This window comes from Macaca mulatta, chromosome 17 (assembly GCF_049350105.2).
Source record: "Macaca mulatta isolate MMU2019108-1 chromosome 17, T2T-MMU8v2.0, whole genome shotgun sequence".
In the NCBI taxonomy this organism is placed as follows: Eukaryota; Metazoa; Chordata; class Mammalia; order Primates; family Cercopithecidae; genus Macaca; species Macaca mulatta.
The window spans coordinates 23,859,733-23,877,992 of record NC_133422.1 but is presented as its reverse complement, the minus strand read 5'-3'; the positions used below and the strand labels follow the sequence as shown (position 1 = coordinate 23,877,992).

Sequence of the window (18,260 nt, the reverse complement as noted above, 5' to 3'; positions counted from 1 at the left end):
TGGATAGCAGGATTTATACATTTGTACAGTTGGTTATGTTTTATTATTAGGAATTTTACCTATTTTGAGGTTCCAGGCAGGAAGGGTGGATACAGAAAGAGGAGATAGAAATGAGAATTTCACCCTAGATAACCTTAGTGGTTTCCTACCTCCATCTCTGAATCCCGTAATAATGATCATGATATCATATCCTAATCCTTGTAGGAACAAGTATATTTAATGCTTGTTGAAGGTACATAACGTTTATTTTATTTTATTTTATTTATTTATTTTTTGAGATGGAGTCTTGCTCTGTTGCCTAGACTGGAGTGCAGTGGCACGATCTTGGCTCACTGCAGCCTCCGCCTCCTGGGTTCAAGTGATTCTCCTGCCTCAGCCTCCTGAGTAGCTAGGATTACAGGCATGTGGCACCACGCCCGGCTGATTTTTGTATTTTTGGTAAAGATGGGGTTTCGTCATGTTGGCCAGGCTTGTCTTGAACTTCTGAGCTCAGGCTATCCCCCCGCATCAGCATCCCAAAGTGCTGGGATTACAGGCATGAGCTACCATGCACCGCCTGAAGGTACATAACATTTAAATTGGCAACTGTGTAGCTCCTCTTTTTTGTGAACTTGTATAAGATGGATAATAAATTCATAGGAGACCTGAGGATTATATGACAGGGAAATGATTCTAAAATGTTATTGACTGATATGTTACTACAGATAAAATATTGTGAAGTTAAGGGCCTGGGTCACATAACTATTAAGGTGATGGAGCCTAGTCAGTATTCTATTAGGTGATTTCATTCCAAAACTTGCACTCAGCCACGTTCTGGAGGTTTCTTACGTGCATTGAGAAGCGACAAAAGGTGACAGCTGACAACTATAAAAAGGAGTCCTTAGCCTATTCAGTGTAGAGGCATTTGACACTATAGACTTTCCTGGTTCTTTCAGTCACTATTTTATGGAGTTGTCCATTAATGAGTGTTCCTAATAATTCCTTCAATCTTAATTTTATTTTCTCTTAGTACATTTAAAAAGTATAGTTTCTACCTCAGTGGTTAAATTCTCCAAATTTATTGCTAAAAAGTAAACTTTAAATTTGGAAAATTTGCTTAAGTAAATTGCAATTTCAGAAAAGTAGGTGAATATGGAGACACCCAGTTGCATGACATAAATATTTCAATAAATTAGATTACTAGCCTTCTAGTGGTCTCAGTGAGATTCTATACGCTGTTGATACTTAGGACATTTTTTATAAGCTTAATGCAATCAAATTAAAATTTTATTAAAATGATTTTAAAGTAGAAACCTAATTTTAATCAGTTGAATAATAATAGCACATTTTATGATTCAGATTTTTGGTTTTGAGTGGTTACAGCTTATCTTCACATCACATTTATTATTGAAACAAGAGAAAGTGATAATTTTCCTGTGAACTCACTTGGGGAAGTATAAAAAATGATAGTTTATATGAATGCTTTAATATTTGTTTCAAAAATAGGATTTAGCTTGTCCTTTTGCTTATTCTAGAAGGTAGAATTAACTTTTCTTTTTTTGAGATGGAGTCTCGCTCTGTCGCCTGGCTAGAGTGCAGTGGTGTGATCTCAGCTTACTGCAACCTCCACCTCCTGGGTTCAAGCGATTCTCCTGCCTCAGCCTCCCAAGTAGCTGGGATTACAGGCGCGCACCACCACGCCCAGCTAATTTTTGTATTTTTAGTAGAGACGGGGTTTCACCACATTGGCCAGGATGGTCTCAATCTCTTGACCTTGTGATCCATCCACCTTGGCCTCCCAAAGTGCTGGGATTACAGGTGTGCTCCACCGTGCCTGGCCACTTTTAAAAAATTTTTTTATTATTATTATTTTTTTCCTTTGAGATGGAGTTTCTACCTTGTTGCCTAGGCTGGAGTGCAATGGCGCGATCTCGGCCCACTGCAACCTCTGATTCCCGGGTTCAAGCGATTCTCTTGCCTCAGCCTCCCGAGTAGCTGGGATTACAGGCATACACCACCATGCCTGGCTATTTTTGTATTTTTAGTGGAGGTGGGGTTTCTCCATGTTGGCCAGGCTGGTCTCAAACTCCTGACCTCAGGTGATCCACCCGCCTTGGCCTCCCAAAGTGCTGGGATAACAGGCGTGAGCCACCATGCCTGGCCTTGAATCTTAGGCATCTGAATTAGGTCTTCAAAGGTTTTTTTCCCCCATGTAACAAATTTTTTTTTTGTTTTTTTTGAGATAGAGTCTTGCTTTGTTGCCTAGACTGGAGTGCAGTTGCATGATCTTGGCTCACTGCAACCTCCGCCTCATGGGTTTAAGGGATTCTCCTCCCTCAGCCTCCTGAGTAGCTGGGATTACAGGCGTGCACCACCCTGTCCAATTAGTTTTTGTATTTTTAGTAGAGACGGAGTTTTGCCATGTTGGCTAGGCTGGTCTTAAACTCCTGACCCCAAGTGATCTGCTCGCCTCAGCCTTCCAAAATGCTGGGATTACAGGCATGAGCCACTGCACCTGGCCACAAAAGTTTTTAAAAGTATTCAGAGATTTTTTTTTTGAGATGGAGTCTCACTCTTGCCCCAACTGGAGTGCACTTGCATGATCTTGGCTCACTGCAACCTCCGCTTCCTGGGTTCAAGTGATTCTCCTGCCTCAGTGTCCCTACTAGCTGGAACTACAGGCATGCACCACTGCGCCCAGCTAATTTTTGTATTTTTTTAAGAGACAGGGTTTCACCATGTTGGTCAGGCTGGTCTTGAACTCCTGACCTTGTGATCCATCTGCCTTGGCCTCCCAAAGTGCGGGGATTACAGGCGTTGAGTCACTGTGCCCGGCCCCCAGAGGTGGGTGGTGGTGGTGGTTTTTTGTTTTGTTTTTTTTAACAGTAGAACTTTTTTTTTTTTCATTTTCGTTATTTATTTTCTGATTCACTTATAAATGTTGGAGCTACCGAAGCAATTGGAATTTTTTTGAATTGTAGTTAACAGTAGTAAAGATCTATCTTAAAAGATATAGTAGCTTGATTTATCATTTAATAGTAATGTAATATAAGCCTTACTTGCATGTTCCATAATTTTTACTTTCTGCTAGTATGAAATAGCCAAAAGTGACTGAAAGCCAGTAATTTTCACATCCTGTATGAGTCGATTTCATTTCTAGATATTTTACTTATTTGGTATGCTCTTGACAGCCTAAAATTGCCATTCTCCCCAATCCATGTCAGCATTCGTGGGGAAGAGAGAATTTTTTCCTTTTGTTAGATATTAATACCATATCAAAACACCTTGACTAATGAAAAAAGCTTTTCTCTCAAGCTTTGAACGTTTTTGAAGGCATTTCATACTTTTTAAAAAAATTTTAATGTATAAATACAGAAACCTATCTTGCATGGGCTGATGCCACATGTAAACATCACTGGCTAAAATATTCTCAGAGTGCCTGAAGACAAGGATGGCTGTACGTATTTTTTTTTTTTTTTTTGGAGATGGAGTCTTTTGCTGTCGCCCACGCTGGAGTGCAGTGGCACAGTCTCGGCTCACTGCAACCTCCACCTTGTGGGTTCAAGTCGTTCTCCTGCCTCAGCCTCCTGAGTAGCTGGGATTACACCACAACGCCCGGCTAATTTTTGTGTTTTTTAGTAGAAACTGAGTTCATTGTTGGCCAGGCTGGTCTCAAACTCCTGAGCTCAGGCGATCGGTCCTCCTTGGCCTCCCAAAGTGCTGGGATTACAGGCATGACCCACCATGCCCGGCCTACGTATTTCTTATTAAGTCTTTTGTTGTTGTTGTTTGCTTAAGTTTTCTGGGAAAAAAAAATTCATAAGGGCCTAAGAATAACATTCAGGCATTTTTGCAAGACACTTGTGATTGTTGAATCTTCTTAAGAGATAATGTTTAAAAAGTGAGGTTACCTTTTATAAAATGGGCAGGCTAAGATCAACTTTGGATTTTTTTTTTTTTAAATTTAGAGGTCTAGTTATCTTTCCAGTTGTACTCCTATTCTTAGCTCTTAAGGATATACAAGTAGCTTATTGGGAAATTAATTCAATATGTAGAACCAAAAGCTTTTACCAGGTGGACACATTGGCCTAACAAAAACCAAGTTATACTATATTTGAGTTTATAAATGCCATTAGTACCATTCATTCAGTAATCTGAATTAGGCTTAACACATGAGAAGGGGAGAGGAGACAAGAGAAATATGGAATTGAAGACCCTTAGAAGGAGTGGAAGAGAAAGAGGGGATTTGGTGATAATTGATAATTTGGTAAACATTTGGTGCAGTTTGCAGTTAGGGGGCACTGTGTCCTCATTGCCTACGTCAGTGAATTTATCTATATAAAAATTATTTTAGAAAAATTACCTAAGCTAGTTTAAGCAATTGTCTTTTAGCCTAGAAGGTTTTTAATAGTACCTCTTTTTTTTCCCCCTGGTACTGGGATGATTTATTTACTTCAGAAATACTCATTCAATATTTATTGAATGCTTGTTACGTACCTAGCACTGAGCAAAGATACTAAGGGTATGAAGAAAAAAAAAGACATGGTTTTGGTCTTCAGCAGTTTCGTCTAGTACACTGAAGAAGCATCGTAAGATCTTAGCTTATCTTCTTAATTATCCAAATAAGTTTATATTGTGCTCAGTTGTTATTCTGTATATGGTATACATGACAGGATTTCTATTCAAATGAATTGATGCATCTGGACTATCGAAGAATGAGCATCATGAGGTAGAGTTTAATGAACATTAGTCTTTGCATCAAATCTTGTTTCTGCTACCTCTTCATTGTATGACCTTTGCAAATGAGTTAACTTTTTTAAGCCCAATTTCCATACCTGTTATGTGCAGGTAATAGCTACCTGTGCTGTTGTGAGGATAAAAGGAGATAGGCATATAATGCACCTGGCTCAGTTCCTGATAGTTCTGTAAATTGGTGGCTGTTCTTATTACTGTGCTAAGTAAGAGTGATTCCTTTCTTAAGCGCTGTAAGTTAAAATGGAATGCTTGTTTACTTGTTCAGAGACTTTATACATAATTTTCTAAAGCAGCAGTTCTGTACCTTTGTGACGGTTGTGGTGCAGTCTTTCTCACCAGGGGTCCATAAGACAATCCCTACGGGAAAAAGAGTGCCTACTTTCTTAATTCTAAGAATGGCATATATCTAGCACCATCATTCTAAATATATAAGAGAATAGTGAATTCATTACATACAGTGGAGGCATCAGGGATTAATTCTTTTGCTGACTCTCATGCTACCAGTTCAGTACTAGATGTGATTATTGAGAAGTGCTTTGAAATTCCTAAATTCACAAAAACATAAGTTGTTGTAAAAGCACCCTTTCCTTTTTTTTTAAATGGGGGAATACTTGGAAGAAATACAGCGTCATGTAGCAGTTAGTTAATACTCTAAAATAGTACCATTACCCTAATTAAGTGATTCGCAAACTTTTTCATTCTGAAAGATTGTTTTAGATGGGCATTATGCCCTGAAGACCATCTGTTCCATGCTCAGTCCCATATGGGCCTGAAAACTATCTCCTTAGAATGAATGGGATTAATCTGTTTGTTTTAAGATTGTAAGTCAGTATCTGGTTTTTTAAGTTTCAAACATTCATTGAACTGGATTTTGAAATCTGTAAAGTTTCAAAACTAGTTTTTTTGTAATACTGGTTCTAAAAGTAAAAAAAAAAAATTAGTATTAGAGCCCAGGAATTTGGGGGAATGCTTTTTGTTATATATATTTTGGAAACTGACATTGCATTTTCGTTTATTGAAGACCGATACATTCTGAAGAAAAAAGACGATTTTATTGAAATCCAGCTCTTTCATCATGTAATACCTGTTACTGACCTGGAGAACGTTCTTTGAAATACAGATTGAGAAATGTTAGTTTGCTTCATTTTATATATGAGAAATGTCATTGGTCATGTATATCCGAGTGATGGCAGGCCTCAACTGGAGCCCATCTCTACATTTATTATTCTGCTCTAACAGTTCCCTTTCTGTTTACCACCTTATTTTCTATTAGTATTCAATTCATATTAGAAATAAAAGTATAATTGTTGTCATGTGAGAGTGTAACAAGTAGACATCTGGCAGATGTTAAAGAACACATTTTGAGAAGTGCAGCACTGACATATTTGCAGGCTCTTTTATTTGGCTCTGTCTTTGTAAATGGTTTGCAGACCTTAGCAGGGGAATAGACTTTCTATGTGGTAGTATATTCCTGACGGAAATCTTGTACATAAGTTAGAAAGAGCTAATTAACTTCATAAATGTAGGGAAACTATCAGTTTGTTACATGCTTCAATTGCCATCAGTATGGGGTATTTTAATAGCTTTATGTTCTCTGTTCCTCATGTTGGAGAGTTAAACCTTGATGGTGTTAGCTCAGTAAAGCAGCCGATTGAACATTCTTGTCTATTATTTATCCATTTCCTAGGTTATGCTTATCAGAAAAACAAAATATGAAAGAAGTACAAAAAGGGTTGTCAAAAACTGGAGAAACCTTGAAGTCATTTTGGGATTAAGATTTGCTAAAAGATTTGGGGCTAAAAGATGGTTATTGGGAGATGTTTCTGAAGATATACAGGTAAATTAGGGAATGAATTCATGGCTCTTTTGGGAATGCCTTTAAGATGGCCAGCATACACTTCATGTGGGGGTAACAGCTACCCTTGTAAAGGAGAGAGGTGTATAATGCACCTAGTGAAGTTCTTGGTTCTGTAAATGGTGTCTGCTCTTACTACTGTGCCAAATAAGAGTGATTGAAAGTCTTGGTCTTTTTTTTTTTCTTTTCTTTTAATTTTTAGACACAGGGCCTTGCCCTGTTGCCCAGGCTAGAGTATAGTGGCGCTCTCATAGCTCACTGCAGGCTCGAACACCTGACCTCAAGCAGTCCTCCCGATTCAGCCTCCCAAAGTGTTGGGATTACAGGTCTGAACCACTGTACCCAGCCTGTGTCAAAATCTGTAAAGTACTAGCTGATGGGGGCCAGGCACAATGGCTCACACCTGTAATCCCACCACTTTGAGAGGCTGAAGCAAGTGGATTGCTTGAGCCTAGAAGTTCAAGACCAGCCTGCCCAAAATGGTGAAACCTCGTCTCTACTAAAAGCACAAAAATTAGCCAGGCGTGGTGGCACACTTCTGTAATCCCAGCTACTTGGGAGGCTGAGGCACGAGAATTGTTTCAATCTAGGAGGCAGAGTTTGCAATGAGCTAAGAATGTGCCACTGTACTGCAGCCTGGGCTGCACTCCAGCCTGGGCAACAGAGTGAGACTCAGTCTCAGACAAAAAAAACAAAACAAAACAAAACAGTACTAGCTGATTGGGGTTTTGGGTTTTTGTTCTAGTGTTTGAGACAGGGTCTTGCTCTGTCACCCAGGCTGGAGTGTAGTGGCGAGATCTCGGATCACTGTCACTTCTGCCGCCAGGCTCAAGCAATTCTTCTACTTCAGTTTCCCTGAGTAGCCAGGACTGCAGGTACATGCCACCATGCCTAATTCTTGTTTTTGTTTTTTGAGATGGGATTCCATTCTGTTGCCCATGCTGGAGTGCAGTGGTGCAATCACAGCTCACTGCAGCCTCAACTTTCCCCAAGCTCAGGTGATCCTTCCACCTCAGCATCTTGAGTAGCTGAGATAACAGGCGGGTGCCACCTTGCCCAGTTTATTATTTTTTTTTTTGAGACTAGATCTCACTTTGTCACCCAGGCTGGAGTACAGTGGCAGTCATAGCTCATTGCATCCTCAACCTCCAGGGCTCAAGTGATTCTCCTACCTTAGCCTCCCAAGTGGCTGGGACTACAGATGCGTGCCACCACACTTGGCTAATATTAAATTTTTGTAGAGATGGAGTCTCACTATGTTGCCCAGGCTGGGCTGATTGGTTTTGAAGGAAGTATGGAAATAAACTTTTCTTCCATTTAGAAATACTATAATCTGGTATTCTGAATAATATTTTAAGAAGTGGCTTATTAAAAACTGAAGGAATGTACACTAGCTTTACTTCTTTTTTTTTCCCTCCGAGACAAAATTTCATTCTTGTTGCCCAGGCTGGAGTGTAATGGCACAATCTCGACTCACTGCAACCTCTGTCTCCCAGTTTCAGGCAATTCTCCTTCGTCAGCCCCCCAAGTAGCTGAGATTACAGGCATGCACCACCACGCCTGGCTAATTTTTGTGTTTTTAGTAGAGATGGGGTTTCACCATGTCAGGCTGGTCTCGAACTCCTGACCTCAGGTGATCCACCCACCCTGGCCTCCCAAAGTGCTGGGATTACAGGCGTGAGGCACCGTGCCTGGCTGCTTTATTTCTTAATGGAGCTTGCCAAATAAAGAACTTGAGTTCTAGTAATATTAGCACTTTCAAAGACATAAACTAAGATCCTTTGTGGCTTTTGCGAAGTTTTACTGATAGTTATTACAATGTGAACTAGACTCCACATACTTAAAGCATATTTTTAAAATTGTTAATTTGATGGTGGGGTGGCATTCTTCTTTCTTAATACCGTTTCATTTTCTTTTTGGCAACATTTTACTTTCCAGATGTGGATTAGTCACTATCAAAATTTTATTACTAAAATGTTTGGAAAGTGGAAATAACTGTGGAAACTGTGAATAGTCAGTAAGGTAGCAGGATTCAAATTATTTTTTCCAGGATTTAAATTTAGAATATCATGTTGGACATTTACAATTTTTCTGGTTTGTAGCCTCATTACTGTATAGAAATCAACTACCTGATGAGTAGTTAACAAACACAGCTAGCTTGGTTGCTTGTTTGCTTTTCTTGCCTTTTTTTTTTTTTTTTTTTTTTTGAGACAGGATCTGGCCCTGTTCCCCAGGCTGGAGTGCAATGGTGTGATCTCGGCTCACTGCAACCTCTGCCTCTTTGGGCTCAAGCCATCCTCCCACCTCAGCCTCCCCACGTAGCTACGACTACAGGTGTGTGCAACCACGCCTGGCTAATTTTTTGTAGAGATAGGATTTCACCATGTTGCTTAGGCTGGTCTTGAACTCCTGAGCTCAAGAGATCCTCTCTCCTCAGCCTCCCAATGTGCTGGGATTACAAGCCTGATCCGCTGTGCCCAGCTCAGGCTTTCTTAATTTCTGACAGTTTGCTGACATGGGCCCTAAGGTCGAGGATGCTTTTCTGAGATTGGTGGAAGCTACTGATATTTCCTTGTCACTTTAGGCTCAATTGCTTTGTAAGTTATAATACGATAGAGTAGATAAAAGGATTTATTTGTAAGTAGATGCGTTCTTTTACAAAACCTACCCCACTTGATTGGTAAAGAATTGGAAAGCGCCCTGTTTTAACTAAAATGTTGATTGCTTCTGCAGATGTCTAATATTATATTTATTTTTTATTAAATTCAAATTGAGATAAGGTAATGACCTTTCGTCTTATATATGGAGGAACTTGAATAGATACATTGTAAGCTATCATAAGTAATACTTAAAATATATTAAAATTCAGGTCAGCTACAGCATTCATACAGATTATTATCTATTTTGTAATAAACTAAAGACTGTTTCTCTGGGTCTTTAGACAGAATTGAGCTCTGAATCCAATTTATTATTTTCAGATTATCATTTTAATCATGCTTATAACAGAAATGGTGACTTAAACTGTTGCTATAATGTTTATATTATGTTAGGATAAAAAACTCATTAAATTACGAATTTCTTATACATTTAAAAGTCTGTCTTACATATTATGCAAATCGATAGATATGGATCAGGTAAACTAGAAATTCTAGTTAGAAAAAAATCCTTTTTGTGTCTTGGTTTTTGCAGATTCTTAAAAGGTGAAAGGAATTTCTGATTATCATTTTAACATGTTTAGATATGGGCTTTTTAGTTTCAATAGAAACATCTTTTCCTAGATTATCTTGCTGATATTGTTAAATTATGCTATACTTTATTTCTAAGTTTTACTGTCTTGTAAAACTCCATAGTTTTGTATAGTTTTACTGTCTTGTAAAATTCCGTATTTCATAGGTTGATAGAAATGGCAAAACAAGTTAACTTGCGTGACTTAAGCTTAGCTTGCTTAACTGTCAATTGATGTATGTTTAAATGAATTTGAAGTTGTTTCAGAATTCTACTTAAAACAGTATATTTATTCTAGCTTTTATCCTATACTAAGTATTTATTTATTTATTTGAGACGGAGTCTCACTCTGTCACCCAGGCTGGAGTGCAGTGATATGATCTTGAGTCACTGCAACCTCTGCCTCCCGGGTTCAAGCAATTCTCCTGCTTCAGCCTCCCAAGTAGCTGGGACTACAGACCTGTGCCACCACTCCCGGCTAATTTTCATATTTTTAGTAGAGACGGGGTTTCGCCATGTTGGCCAGGCTGGTCTCGAACTCCTGACCTTAAGTGATCTGCCCGCCTCGGCCTCCCAAAGTGCTGGGATTACAGACATGTGCCACTGTGCCCAGCCCCAGTCCATATACTAAGTATTTAAAAAGAAGTACTCAGTTGTTAATCACAATAATATGATTTGGAAAAATGTAAATTAAACCTCAGAGCCCTAAAGTCAAACTGATTTTGAATTTCCTGTTCTTCACTAGGCATGTGATCTTAGGTGAGTTAGTTCACCACTTTGTGCCTCAGTTTCCTTATCAAGTAAAGTTGTGATGATAATAATATTTCATATATTATAGGGTTATTGTAATGATTGAGTGAGGCAGTATATATAAAATGCATAATACAATGCATAATAATACTGCACACAGTGGTGAGTTCCTGTAGTTCCGGCTACTTGGGTAGCTGAAACAGGAGGATTGCTTGAGCCCAGGAGTTTGAGGCTGTAGTGTGCCATGATTGTACCTGTAAATAGCCACTGCATTCCAGCCTGGGCATCATAGGAAGACCTTGTCTCTCTTTTTTAAAAAGCATAATACACTACCTGCCATATACTAAGCTCTCAGTAAATTAAAAATTAAAACAAAAGTTATGAATATTTACCTGTAACCAACTTTGTAAGTGAAGGTATTAATAAATTATTTGGGAGTTTATCTCTTGAATTTTAATTTAAAAAAAGGAAGAAGGGTATTTATGGCACTAAACTGTATTTCCTGTGAAAATTTTTGAAGAAAGAAATGAGCAGAAAGTCTTCAATTTTAATAATGCAGGAATAAACATACATGATCATGTAAATTGGAAAGAACTTTTGCTTTTTTATTCACCTGTTCTATGATAAGCTTGCTGTAGTCTGGAGTTAATTTCCACACTTGCTATTTAATGTAAACATTGTTTTTCTCTTTGTAGGAGAGATTTTTCTCTTTTGATCTCTCAAATATTGTCTTCTGAATTAAAGTTCTCTATCTAAAGAACTGTTTATCAAAGGGAAAGAAAAAGCCTATTAACATCTGGTTACTTTTCTGCTATTAGTACAGAACATGACATAATGCTATCATTTCCATTAGGATTAGCTTTTAAAGAAAGATTGGACTAAATTTTTCATCTGAATGAAAAATTGGAGATTTATGTTTCTTAGTTTCTCAGTGGGTATTCCATAGGAGTGTTGAGTATGGAACCGTATTCAGGATGTTTTCTTCTATTTTTTATTTTCAACTTTCTTTTTGGAAATAATTTTAGACTTACCAAAAGTTGCAAAAATTTAGTACACAGGCTCGGTGTGGTGGCTCATGCCTGTAATCTCACCATTTTGGGAGACTGAGGCAGGCAGATTACTTGAGCCCAGGAGTTCAAGACCAGCCTGGGCAACATGATGAAACTCTGTCTTTACAAAAATTAGCCAAGCATGGTGGTGTGTCCCTGTAGTCCCAGCTATTAGTGAGTCTGAGGTGGGAAGTTCGCTCAAGTCAGGGAAGTGGAGGTTGCAGTGAGCCACAGTTGTGCCAGTGTATTCCAGCCTGGGCAACAGAGCCACACACCCTATCTAAATATATACATACATACCTACATATATACACACACACATACATACACACACATCTATACATATGTATTTCACACAGAATTCCCATATACCTGTCACCCAGCTTTCCTTAATGTTCGAATCATGTATAACCATAGTACAGAAGTCAGGAAATTAATACCAACTACTCTAAACATTTTCGAATTTTGACATTGTCTATTAAATGATCTTTTTCTGGTCCAGGATCCAGTTTAGGAGTTCATATTGTACTTGGTTGTCATGTCTCCTTAATCTCCTTCAATCTAGGCCTGCTCTTCATTCTTTCTTTCCTTTCATGACTTTGACACTTTTGAAGAATACTTGTTGGTATGATTGGTCCTCAATCTGTGTTTGTGCATTTTTGGCAAGGATATGACAGAAGTGATGCTGTATTCTTATCAGTAAATAAGGAGGTACATGATTATGATCCATCCCATTATTGGTGATGTCATCTTGATCATTTGATTAAGGAGGTGCCTGCCAGGTTTCTAAACTATGAAGTTACTATTTTTTCACTTTGTAATTAACAAGTGTCTTGGGGGGAATATTTTGAGACTATGTAAATAATCTTGTTTCTCATACTTCCATTAATTTTAGCATCCATTGATGATTCTTGCTTGATAATCTTTTACATTTAATTATTTAACATCTTTTTTTGTTTCATTGTTGACTGATATATTATTTTCCTTGTCATAAATGGATAAAAACCCCAAAGGAATTAATGTAAAGGCAACCTAACTCGCAAAACGTGTTTTTGTTGCTATGGTCTTTCTTTTCTATTTATTTTTATTTTTATTTGTTTTTTGTTTTTTGTGTTTTTTTTTTGAGATGGAGTCTCGCACTGTCACCCAGGCTGGAGTGCAGTGGCATGATCTTGGCTCACTGCAACCTTTGCCTCCTGGGTTCAAGTGATTCTTGTGCTTCAGCCTCCCAAGTAGCTGGGATTACAGGTACATAACATCATACCCGGCTAATTTTTATATTTTTAGTAGAGACAGAATTTCACCATGTTGGCCAGGCTGGTCTTGAACTCCTGGCCTCAAGTGATCCGCCTGCCTTGGCCTCTCAAAATGCTGAGATTACAGACATGAACCACCACGCCTGGCCTGGCCTTTCATGTTTATCTTTTTCTGAGTTCACTCTTAAGAATGTAACACAACCCAAGATCCTAGAATGAAAAAATGTTGTAGGAAGATTATCCTTTTTTTTTTTTTCCCAATACCTTATAGATCTTTCAAATTTCTTTCATCTTAAGGATCAAGCTAAATATTTCATGCTAGCAAAATGAAGAAAACACTAGAGAGGTAAAAGTAATGGATAGGTTAGTTATGATAAAAGTATTTGTTAGAGTAATTTAGAGATTGTTGTTAAAATTACTTTTACTAAGCATTTTTTTTGTTTGTTTTTTTTGTTTTTTTTTTTTTTTTTTGAGACGGAGTCTCGAGTCTCGCTCTGTCCCCCAGGCTGGAGTGCAGTGGCGTGATCTTGGCTTACTGCAAGCTCCGCCTCCCGGGTTCACGCCATTCTCCTGCCTCAGCCTCCTGAGTAGCTGGGACTACAGGCGCCCGCCACCGCGCCCGGCTAATTTTTTGTATTTTTAGTAGAGACGGGGTTTCACTGTGGTCTCGATCTCCTGACCTTGTGATCCGCCCGCCTCGGCCTCCCAAAGTGCTGGGATTACAGGCGTGAGCCACTGCGCCCAGCGGTTTTTTTTTTGACATATACTAGCCTTTTTCATTTAAAGGAGTCAGTGGCAAATTTAAGCTTTATTTATTTATTTGTTTTGAGACGGAATATCCCTCGTTGCCCAGGCTGGAGTGCAGTGGTGTGATCGCGGCTCATTGCAACCTCCGCCTCCCAGGTTCGAGCGATTCTCTTGCCTCAGCCTCTCAAGTAGCTGGGACTACAGGCGTGTGCCATCACACCTGGCTAATTTTTGTATTTTTTATTAGAGATGGGTTTCACCATGTTGGCCAGGCTGCTCTTGAACTCCTGACTTCAGGTGATCCGCCTGCCTTGGCCTCCTAAAGTGCTGAGATTTCAGGTGTGAGCCACTGTGCCCGGCCAAATTTAACCATTTTTATATTTAGTTTTCTTGACCCTTAGGTTGCCTTATCCTTTTTTATAGTCAGTGTGGTTTATGCAACTGTGTTTCTATGATTGCCTTTTATCTTTTGTTCTGTAGTGGATTAACTACTCTAAAATATATATATTGTAGATCGTTTCTTTTTCATCTGTTTTACTTAATCTTCTACCTTAGTGGAGCATGAACACATTTGGGTTATCTGTTGCTTGTCTTTTCACAAATATTTGATACTTATATCTAGTGGACTAACTTGAATACCAGTAACATTTTTGGATGGTATATTTTCCAAAAGGGATGAAGAGAAAATATACTGATAATAGAATTTGGCAAGATGTTGAGTTCCAAAAATGCTTTAATAGTTAGGTTTTTCTATTTTCATTACAATTTTCTTCTCTTTTAGGAAATTGATGTCCTTGATTAGGCACATATCCTCATGATGGTATTCAGCCCCTTAAGTTCAGACTTCCTTCCCATTTTTTTTTTAATTAAAAAAATTATTTTTAACACACAACTTTGCTCAGAGTCTTCCCTATTTTTTTTTAAATGTATATTCCATTTGATAATACACATAAGCTTTATGGTTAAGAAATAATCTTTACCTCCAATACAATACCTTAGTTAACTAATTCCAAAGAACTTGGTTAGGTTTTTTTTTTTTCCCCCACCATTTTGTTTTGTTATGGGGTAAGATATCTCCCTTTTTGAAACTGGATATTCTGGCAGTATCTGGTTTTCATACTATTAAATCTCTGAAAAATAATATCAGAAATCTGTAATCATTGTTGCAATTTGGGTAACATTTGTGTCATCTCAGGATAATACCTTTGAAATTCTGCTAACTATACTAAAAAATTAATCCTTAGAAGTTGACAACCCCAAAAAGAGATGGATCCACGAAAGTTTTTTTTTTTTTAATTTTTAATTTTTTGAGATTGGCGGAGTCTTGCTCTGTCGCCCAGGCTGGAGTGCAGTGTCTCGATCTCAGCCCACTGCAACCTCCACCTCCCAGGCTCAAGCGATTCTCCTGCTTCAGCCTCCCAAGTAGTGGGACTACGGGCGAGCGCCACCATGTCCAGCTAATTTTTTGTATTTTTAGTAGAGACAGGTTTCACCATGTGGGCCAGTCTGGTCTCGAACTCCTGACCTCAGGTGATTGGCCCGCCTCAGCTTCACAAATTGCTGGGATTATGAGTGTGAGCCGTGGTGCCTGGCTGAAAGTTTATACTTTTGATAAATTTTTTGTTTTCTGTAGGATTAGAAAGTTGAACTTTTCAGTGTCTACTTTAGATATCAACCACTTGACAAAATTCTTCTTTGTTTTTTGATCAGTAACTTATTTGTAAAGCATTTACTGAGTTACCTATTCCATGTGCCAAGCACTTTTCTAGAGGCTGGAGATAAAAGACACACTGCTTCTGTTAAGCATGTTCTTTCCTTTTCTTCTTACTGCCAGCTAGGACTGTTTTGGATACTTAGAGGAATTTGTGAAAAATTTGTTCTCTTTGTAGAAGTGCCTTAGAACCAGTATGAATGGGTAATAATAGGTAAAGAATAAAAAGATGCTTCCAATGTATGTAGAATGTCCAGGTTAATGAATAATCGGTAAATTTATAAACCATTAAGTTCAACTTTAGATCGGTCAGTTGTAGCACGTTTGAGTAGAAATTGGTCTTTGTAGAAACATAGTACCTTCTATTTCATAGCTTAAATAGGTGTAGCCTTCCCTTATGCTTAGATATTAGAAATGCTTAAAACTAATAAGCTGCGTATACTCATTTAATAATTTAATATTGAGAACAAATATTGCAAACAGCCTAATTTGATGTACTTCTCATAACATTTTCTCAGTGGTATTTATATATCAAATACTGTTTCTGATTTGAATATACATGGATTTTCAGTAAGAATCTTTAAAAATTTCATTATTTACAGAAAATGTTAAAATGATTTCATTGATGTACTGGTAGGTTAATAGATCTATGACAGCCATTTGAGGTAGCAGCTCAGCATTGCTCATTTTGTTAGCTTTGGTTTGAAATTTTTTCTCTAGTGGTTGAAATGTAAGTCTTGCAGTGGAAAAAATATTTCCCCCTCTTAAAATATCACATAGAAGAATGTTGTCCACTAAAATAGAATTAGGTAAGGGCTTCCTGTATCATTTTTAGGAGTTTCCATCAATAATAATCTCACAAAGGCTGCTCTTTCTTGTTCAAATAATGACGTCATTTTGAAAGCATCTTTACGTTTTTTATATAAATGATACATTATCAAATTCAGAGTCTTCGTAAATTATTAACTCTTAAAGCAGGAGAGATACCGCCTCTCAGTGATTTCAAAATAATTTCTACTTAGAGAAATCTGTTTATTCATTTCTGAGTATGAGTGTTGAATTAGGATGTTTTGGTACTTCAGGCAAAATAAATAAGTTATATTCTGAAAGTGTTCTGACTTAGGGGAAGTTTGTAAAGATTCGTTTTCTCCGGCGAGCTCTCATATTTAACTTGCTGTGTAACCTAACCTAACGACATTTGGTTTTTTAAAATCTAAGTTTGTTGTACTTTTAATCTATATTATACTGTGGTGTATGATAAAGATTTGGATGCATTTAATGTAAAGTTCCTGCTGTAGGAGAAATTCTAAATTTAGACTAATATTAATCTGAGCAAGATCTGGTTTTTTGGGAGTTGTTTTTCATTTTCAAAGTGAAGTAGGCCTGTAAACTTAAAAATGAAAGTTACCAGGTATATTTCCTATTTCAAAATGTACCTCTTTCTTTTTGCCTGTATTTTCACTCACTTATATGTTATTATTGATTAGTATTCAAGAACCAAAGGAAAACTATTGAAAAGTTAACTATTGGAAACTAAAGGAAATTTGGAAAATCATATCTTAATTATAATCTCTGAATAGGTTTTAAACTATTTTAAAGTAGTTAAGTTTTACTTAGATTTCATTAATTTAGAAATCTTAGATAATTTTCACTGTTAATACTGAGCTATTACTATATGAAAAAGAATAATTTGTCAAGGAAATTGATTAGAAAAGACTAGAGGATGACTGTTTAAAGCACTTTTTGTAGCACCTATTTGCACCATATAGGTACAGTGAAAATGTATGTAGATAGCTCCAATGTACTGATTTTAAGCCTTTTTCATCTGTTAAAGTGCCACTCCTTAACAACTCCAGCTGTGGAATGCTTTGTTAATCTACTCGGGAGTTTTTTAGGCTCTTGAAACCACTTAATTAGATTGCATTTATTAAGATTCAGTATTCAGATCCTTTTTTAATTTGTATTCCTTTCTTCTTACCATCCGTCATATACCTCCTCATTGTGATTATACTGTAAAATACTTTTTAAAGCCTACTGATCTAAAGAATACACTCTAACTACTAAAAGACTTTTGGACTTAAAATCTATTGGAAACTTAAATTGAAACAATAGCTGCCACTTAGGTGCATAAAGTACTTTCATAATTATTTGATACCTCTTGTTAGGTGGCAGTTTCACCTTCTTTCCAATTTCTTTTTTCTTTTCTTTAATATTTGGTAATTGCAGATTTGATGGTTAAATTAATAGATTTTCTTTACTTAGGTCAAACTGTCTTCATTTCTCATTTGTACAGAATTGGGTATGTTCCTCTGCAGAAGGGTTAGCTCATTCTTTTCATCTTTAAGCTTTTAAAAATACTTAGTCTGAATGTTGTTAGGTAATGGAATAACCATTCCTTTTCAGCTTTTGATACATTTCCAAACTGGCTGGCAGAGCCAGGAGGAAGTGAAGGCATTAAAAACACTAACTTTGGTTGGTTGCTACATTCTTAGTGCTGAGACTATAACCTTTGTTGGTTGATTGATAGAGAACAAGAGAACACAATCCTCGTTCCACTAACAGGTAAGGAACCCTTGTGATAAACAGTTGGTATGAGAGGGAGATTACTTGATAGCATTTTATAAAAACTTTATCCCAAAATATAACATGTCCCAGAAATAGGATACTGTGACTGACTGTATTTCATAGAACAAGGATATGCAGCATCATTATATTTAGAATAAGATCTGAAATTTAATAGGGATGTATTACTCTGTACCACAAAGCATAATTGATCTGTTTTCCAAAGGCAACACTGTTAAAATTTATCCTGCAGTCCCTGTAACTTTAAATATGTATCTGCCTATCTTGTTCTCCTTTCAGCTTTTCCTTGATCAGATGCTATGTGCTTTGAACTTCCTTCTCTTATTTACCTTATTCCTATAATAAAGCTA

The 18,260-nt window shown here is 37.3% G+C and overlaps 1 protein-coding gene across 4 annotated transcripts in view; it reads left to right on the top strand.

The window, feature by feature from the left end:
* TSC22D1 (TSC22 domain family member 1) overlaps nucleotides 1–18,260 on the top strand; it is a 146,496-nt gene that overhangs the window by 19,453 nt on the left and 108,783 nt on the right. The gene's annotated exons all lie outside the window — the stretch shown is intronic.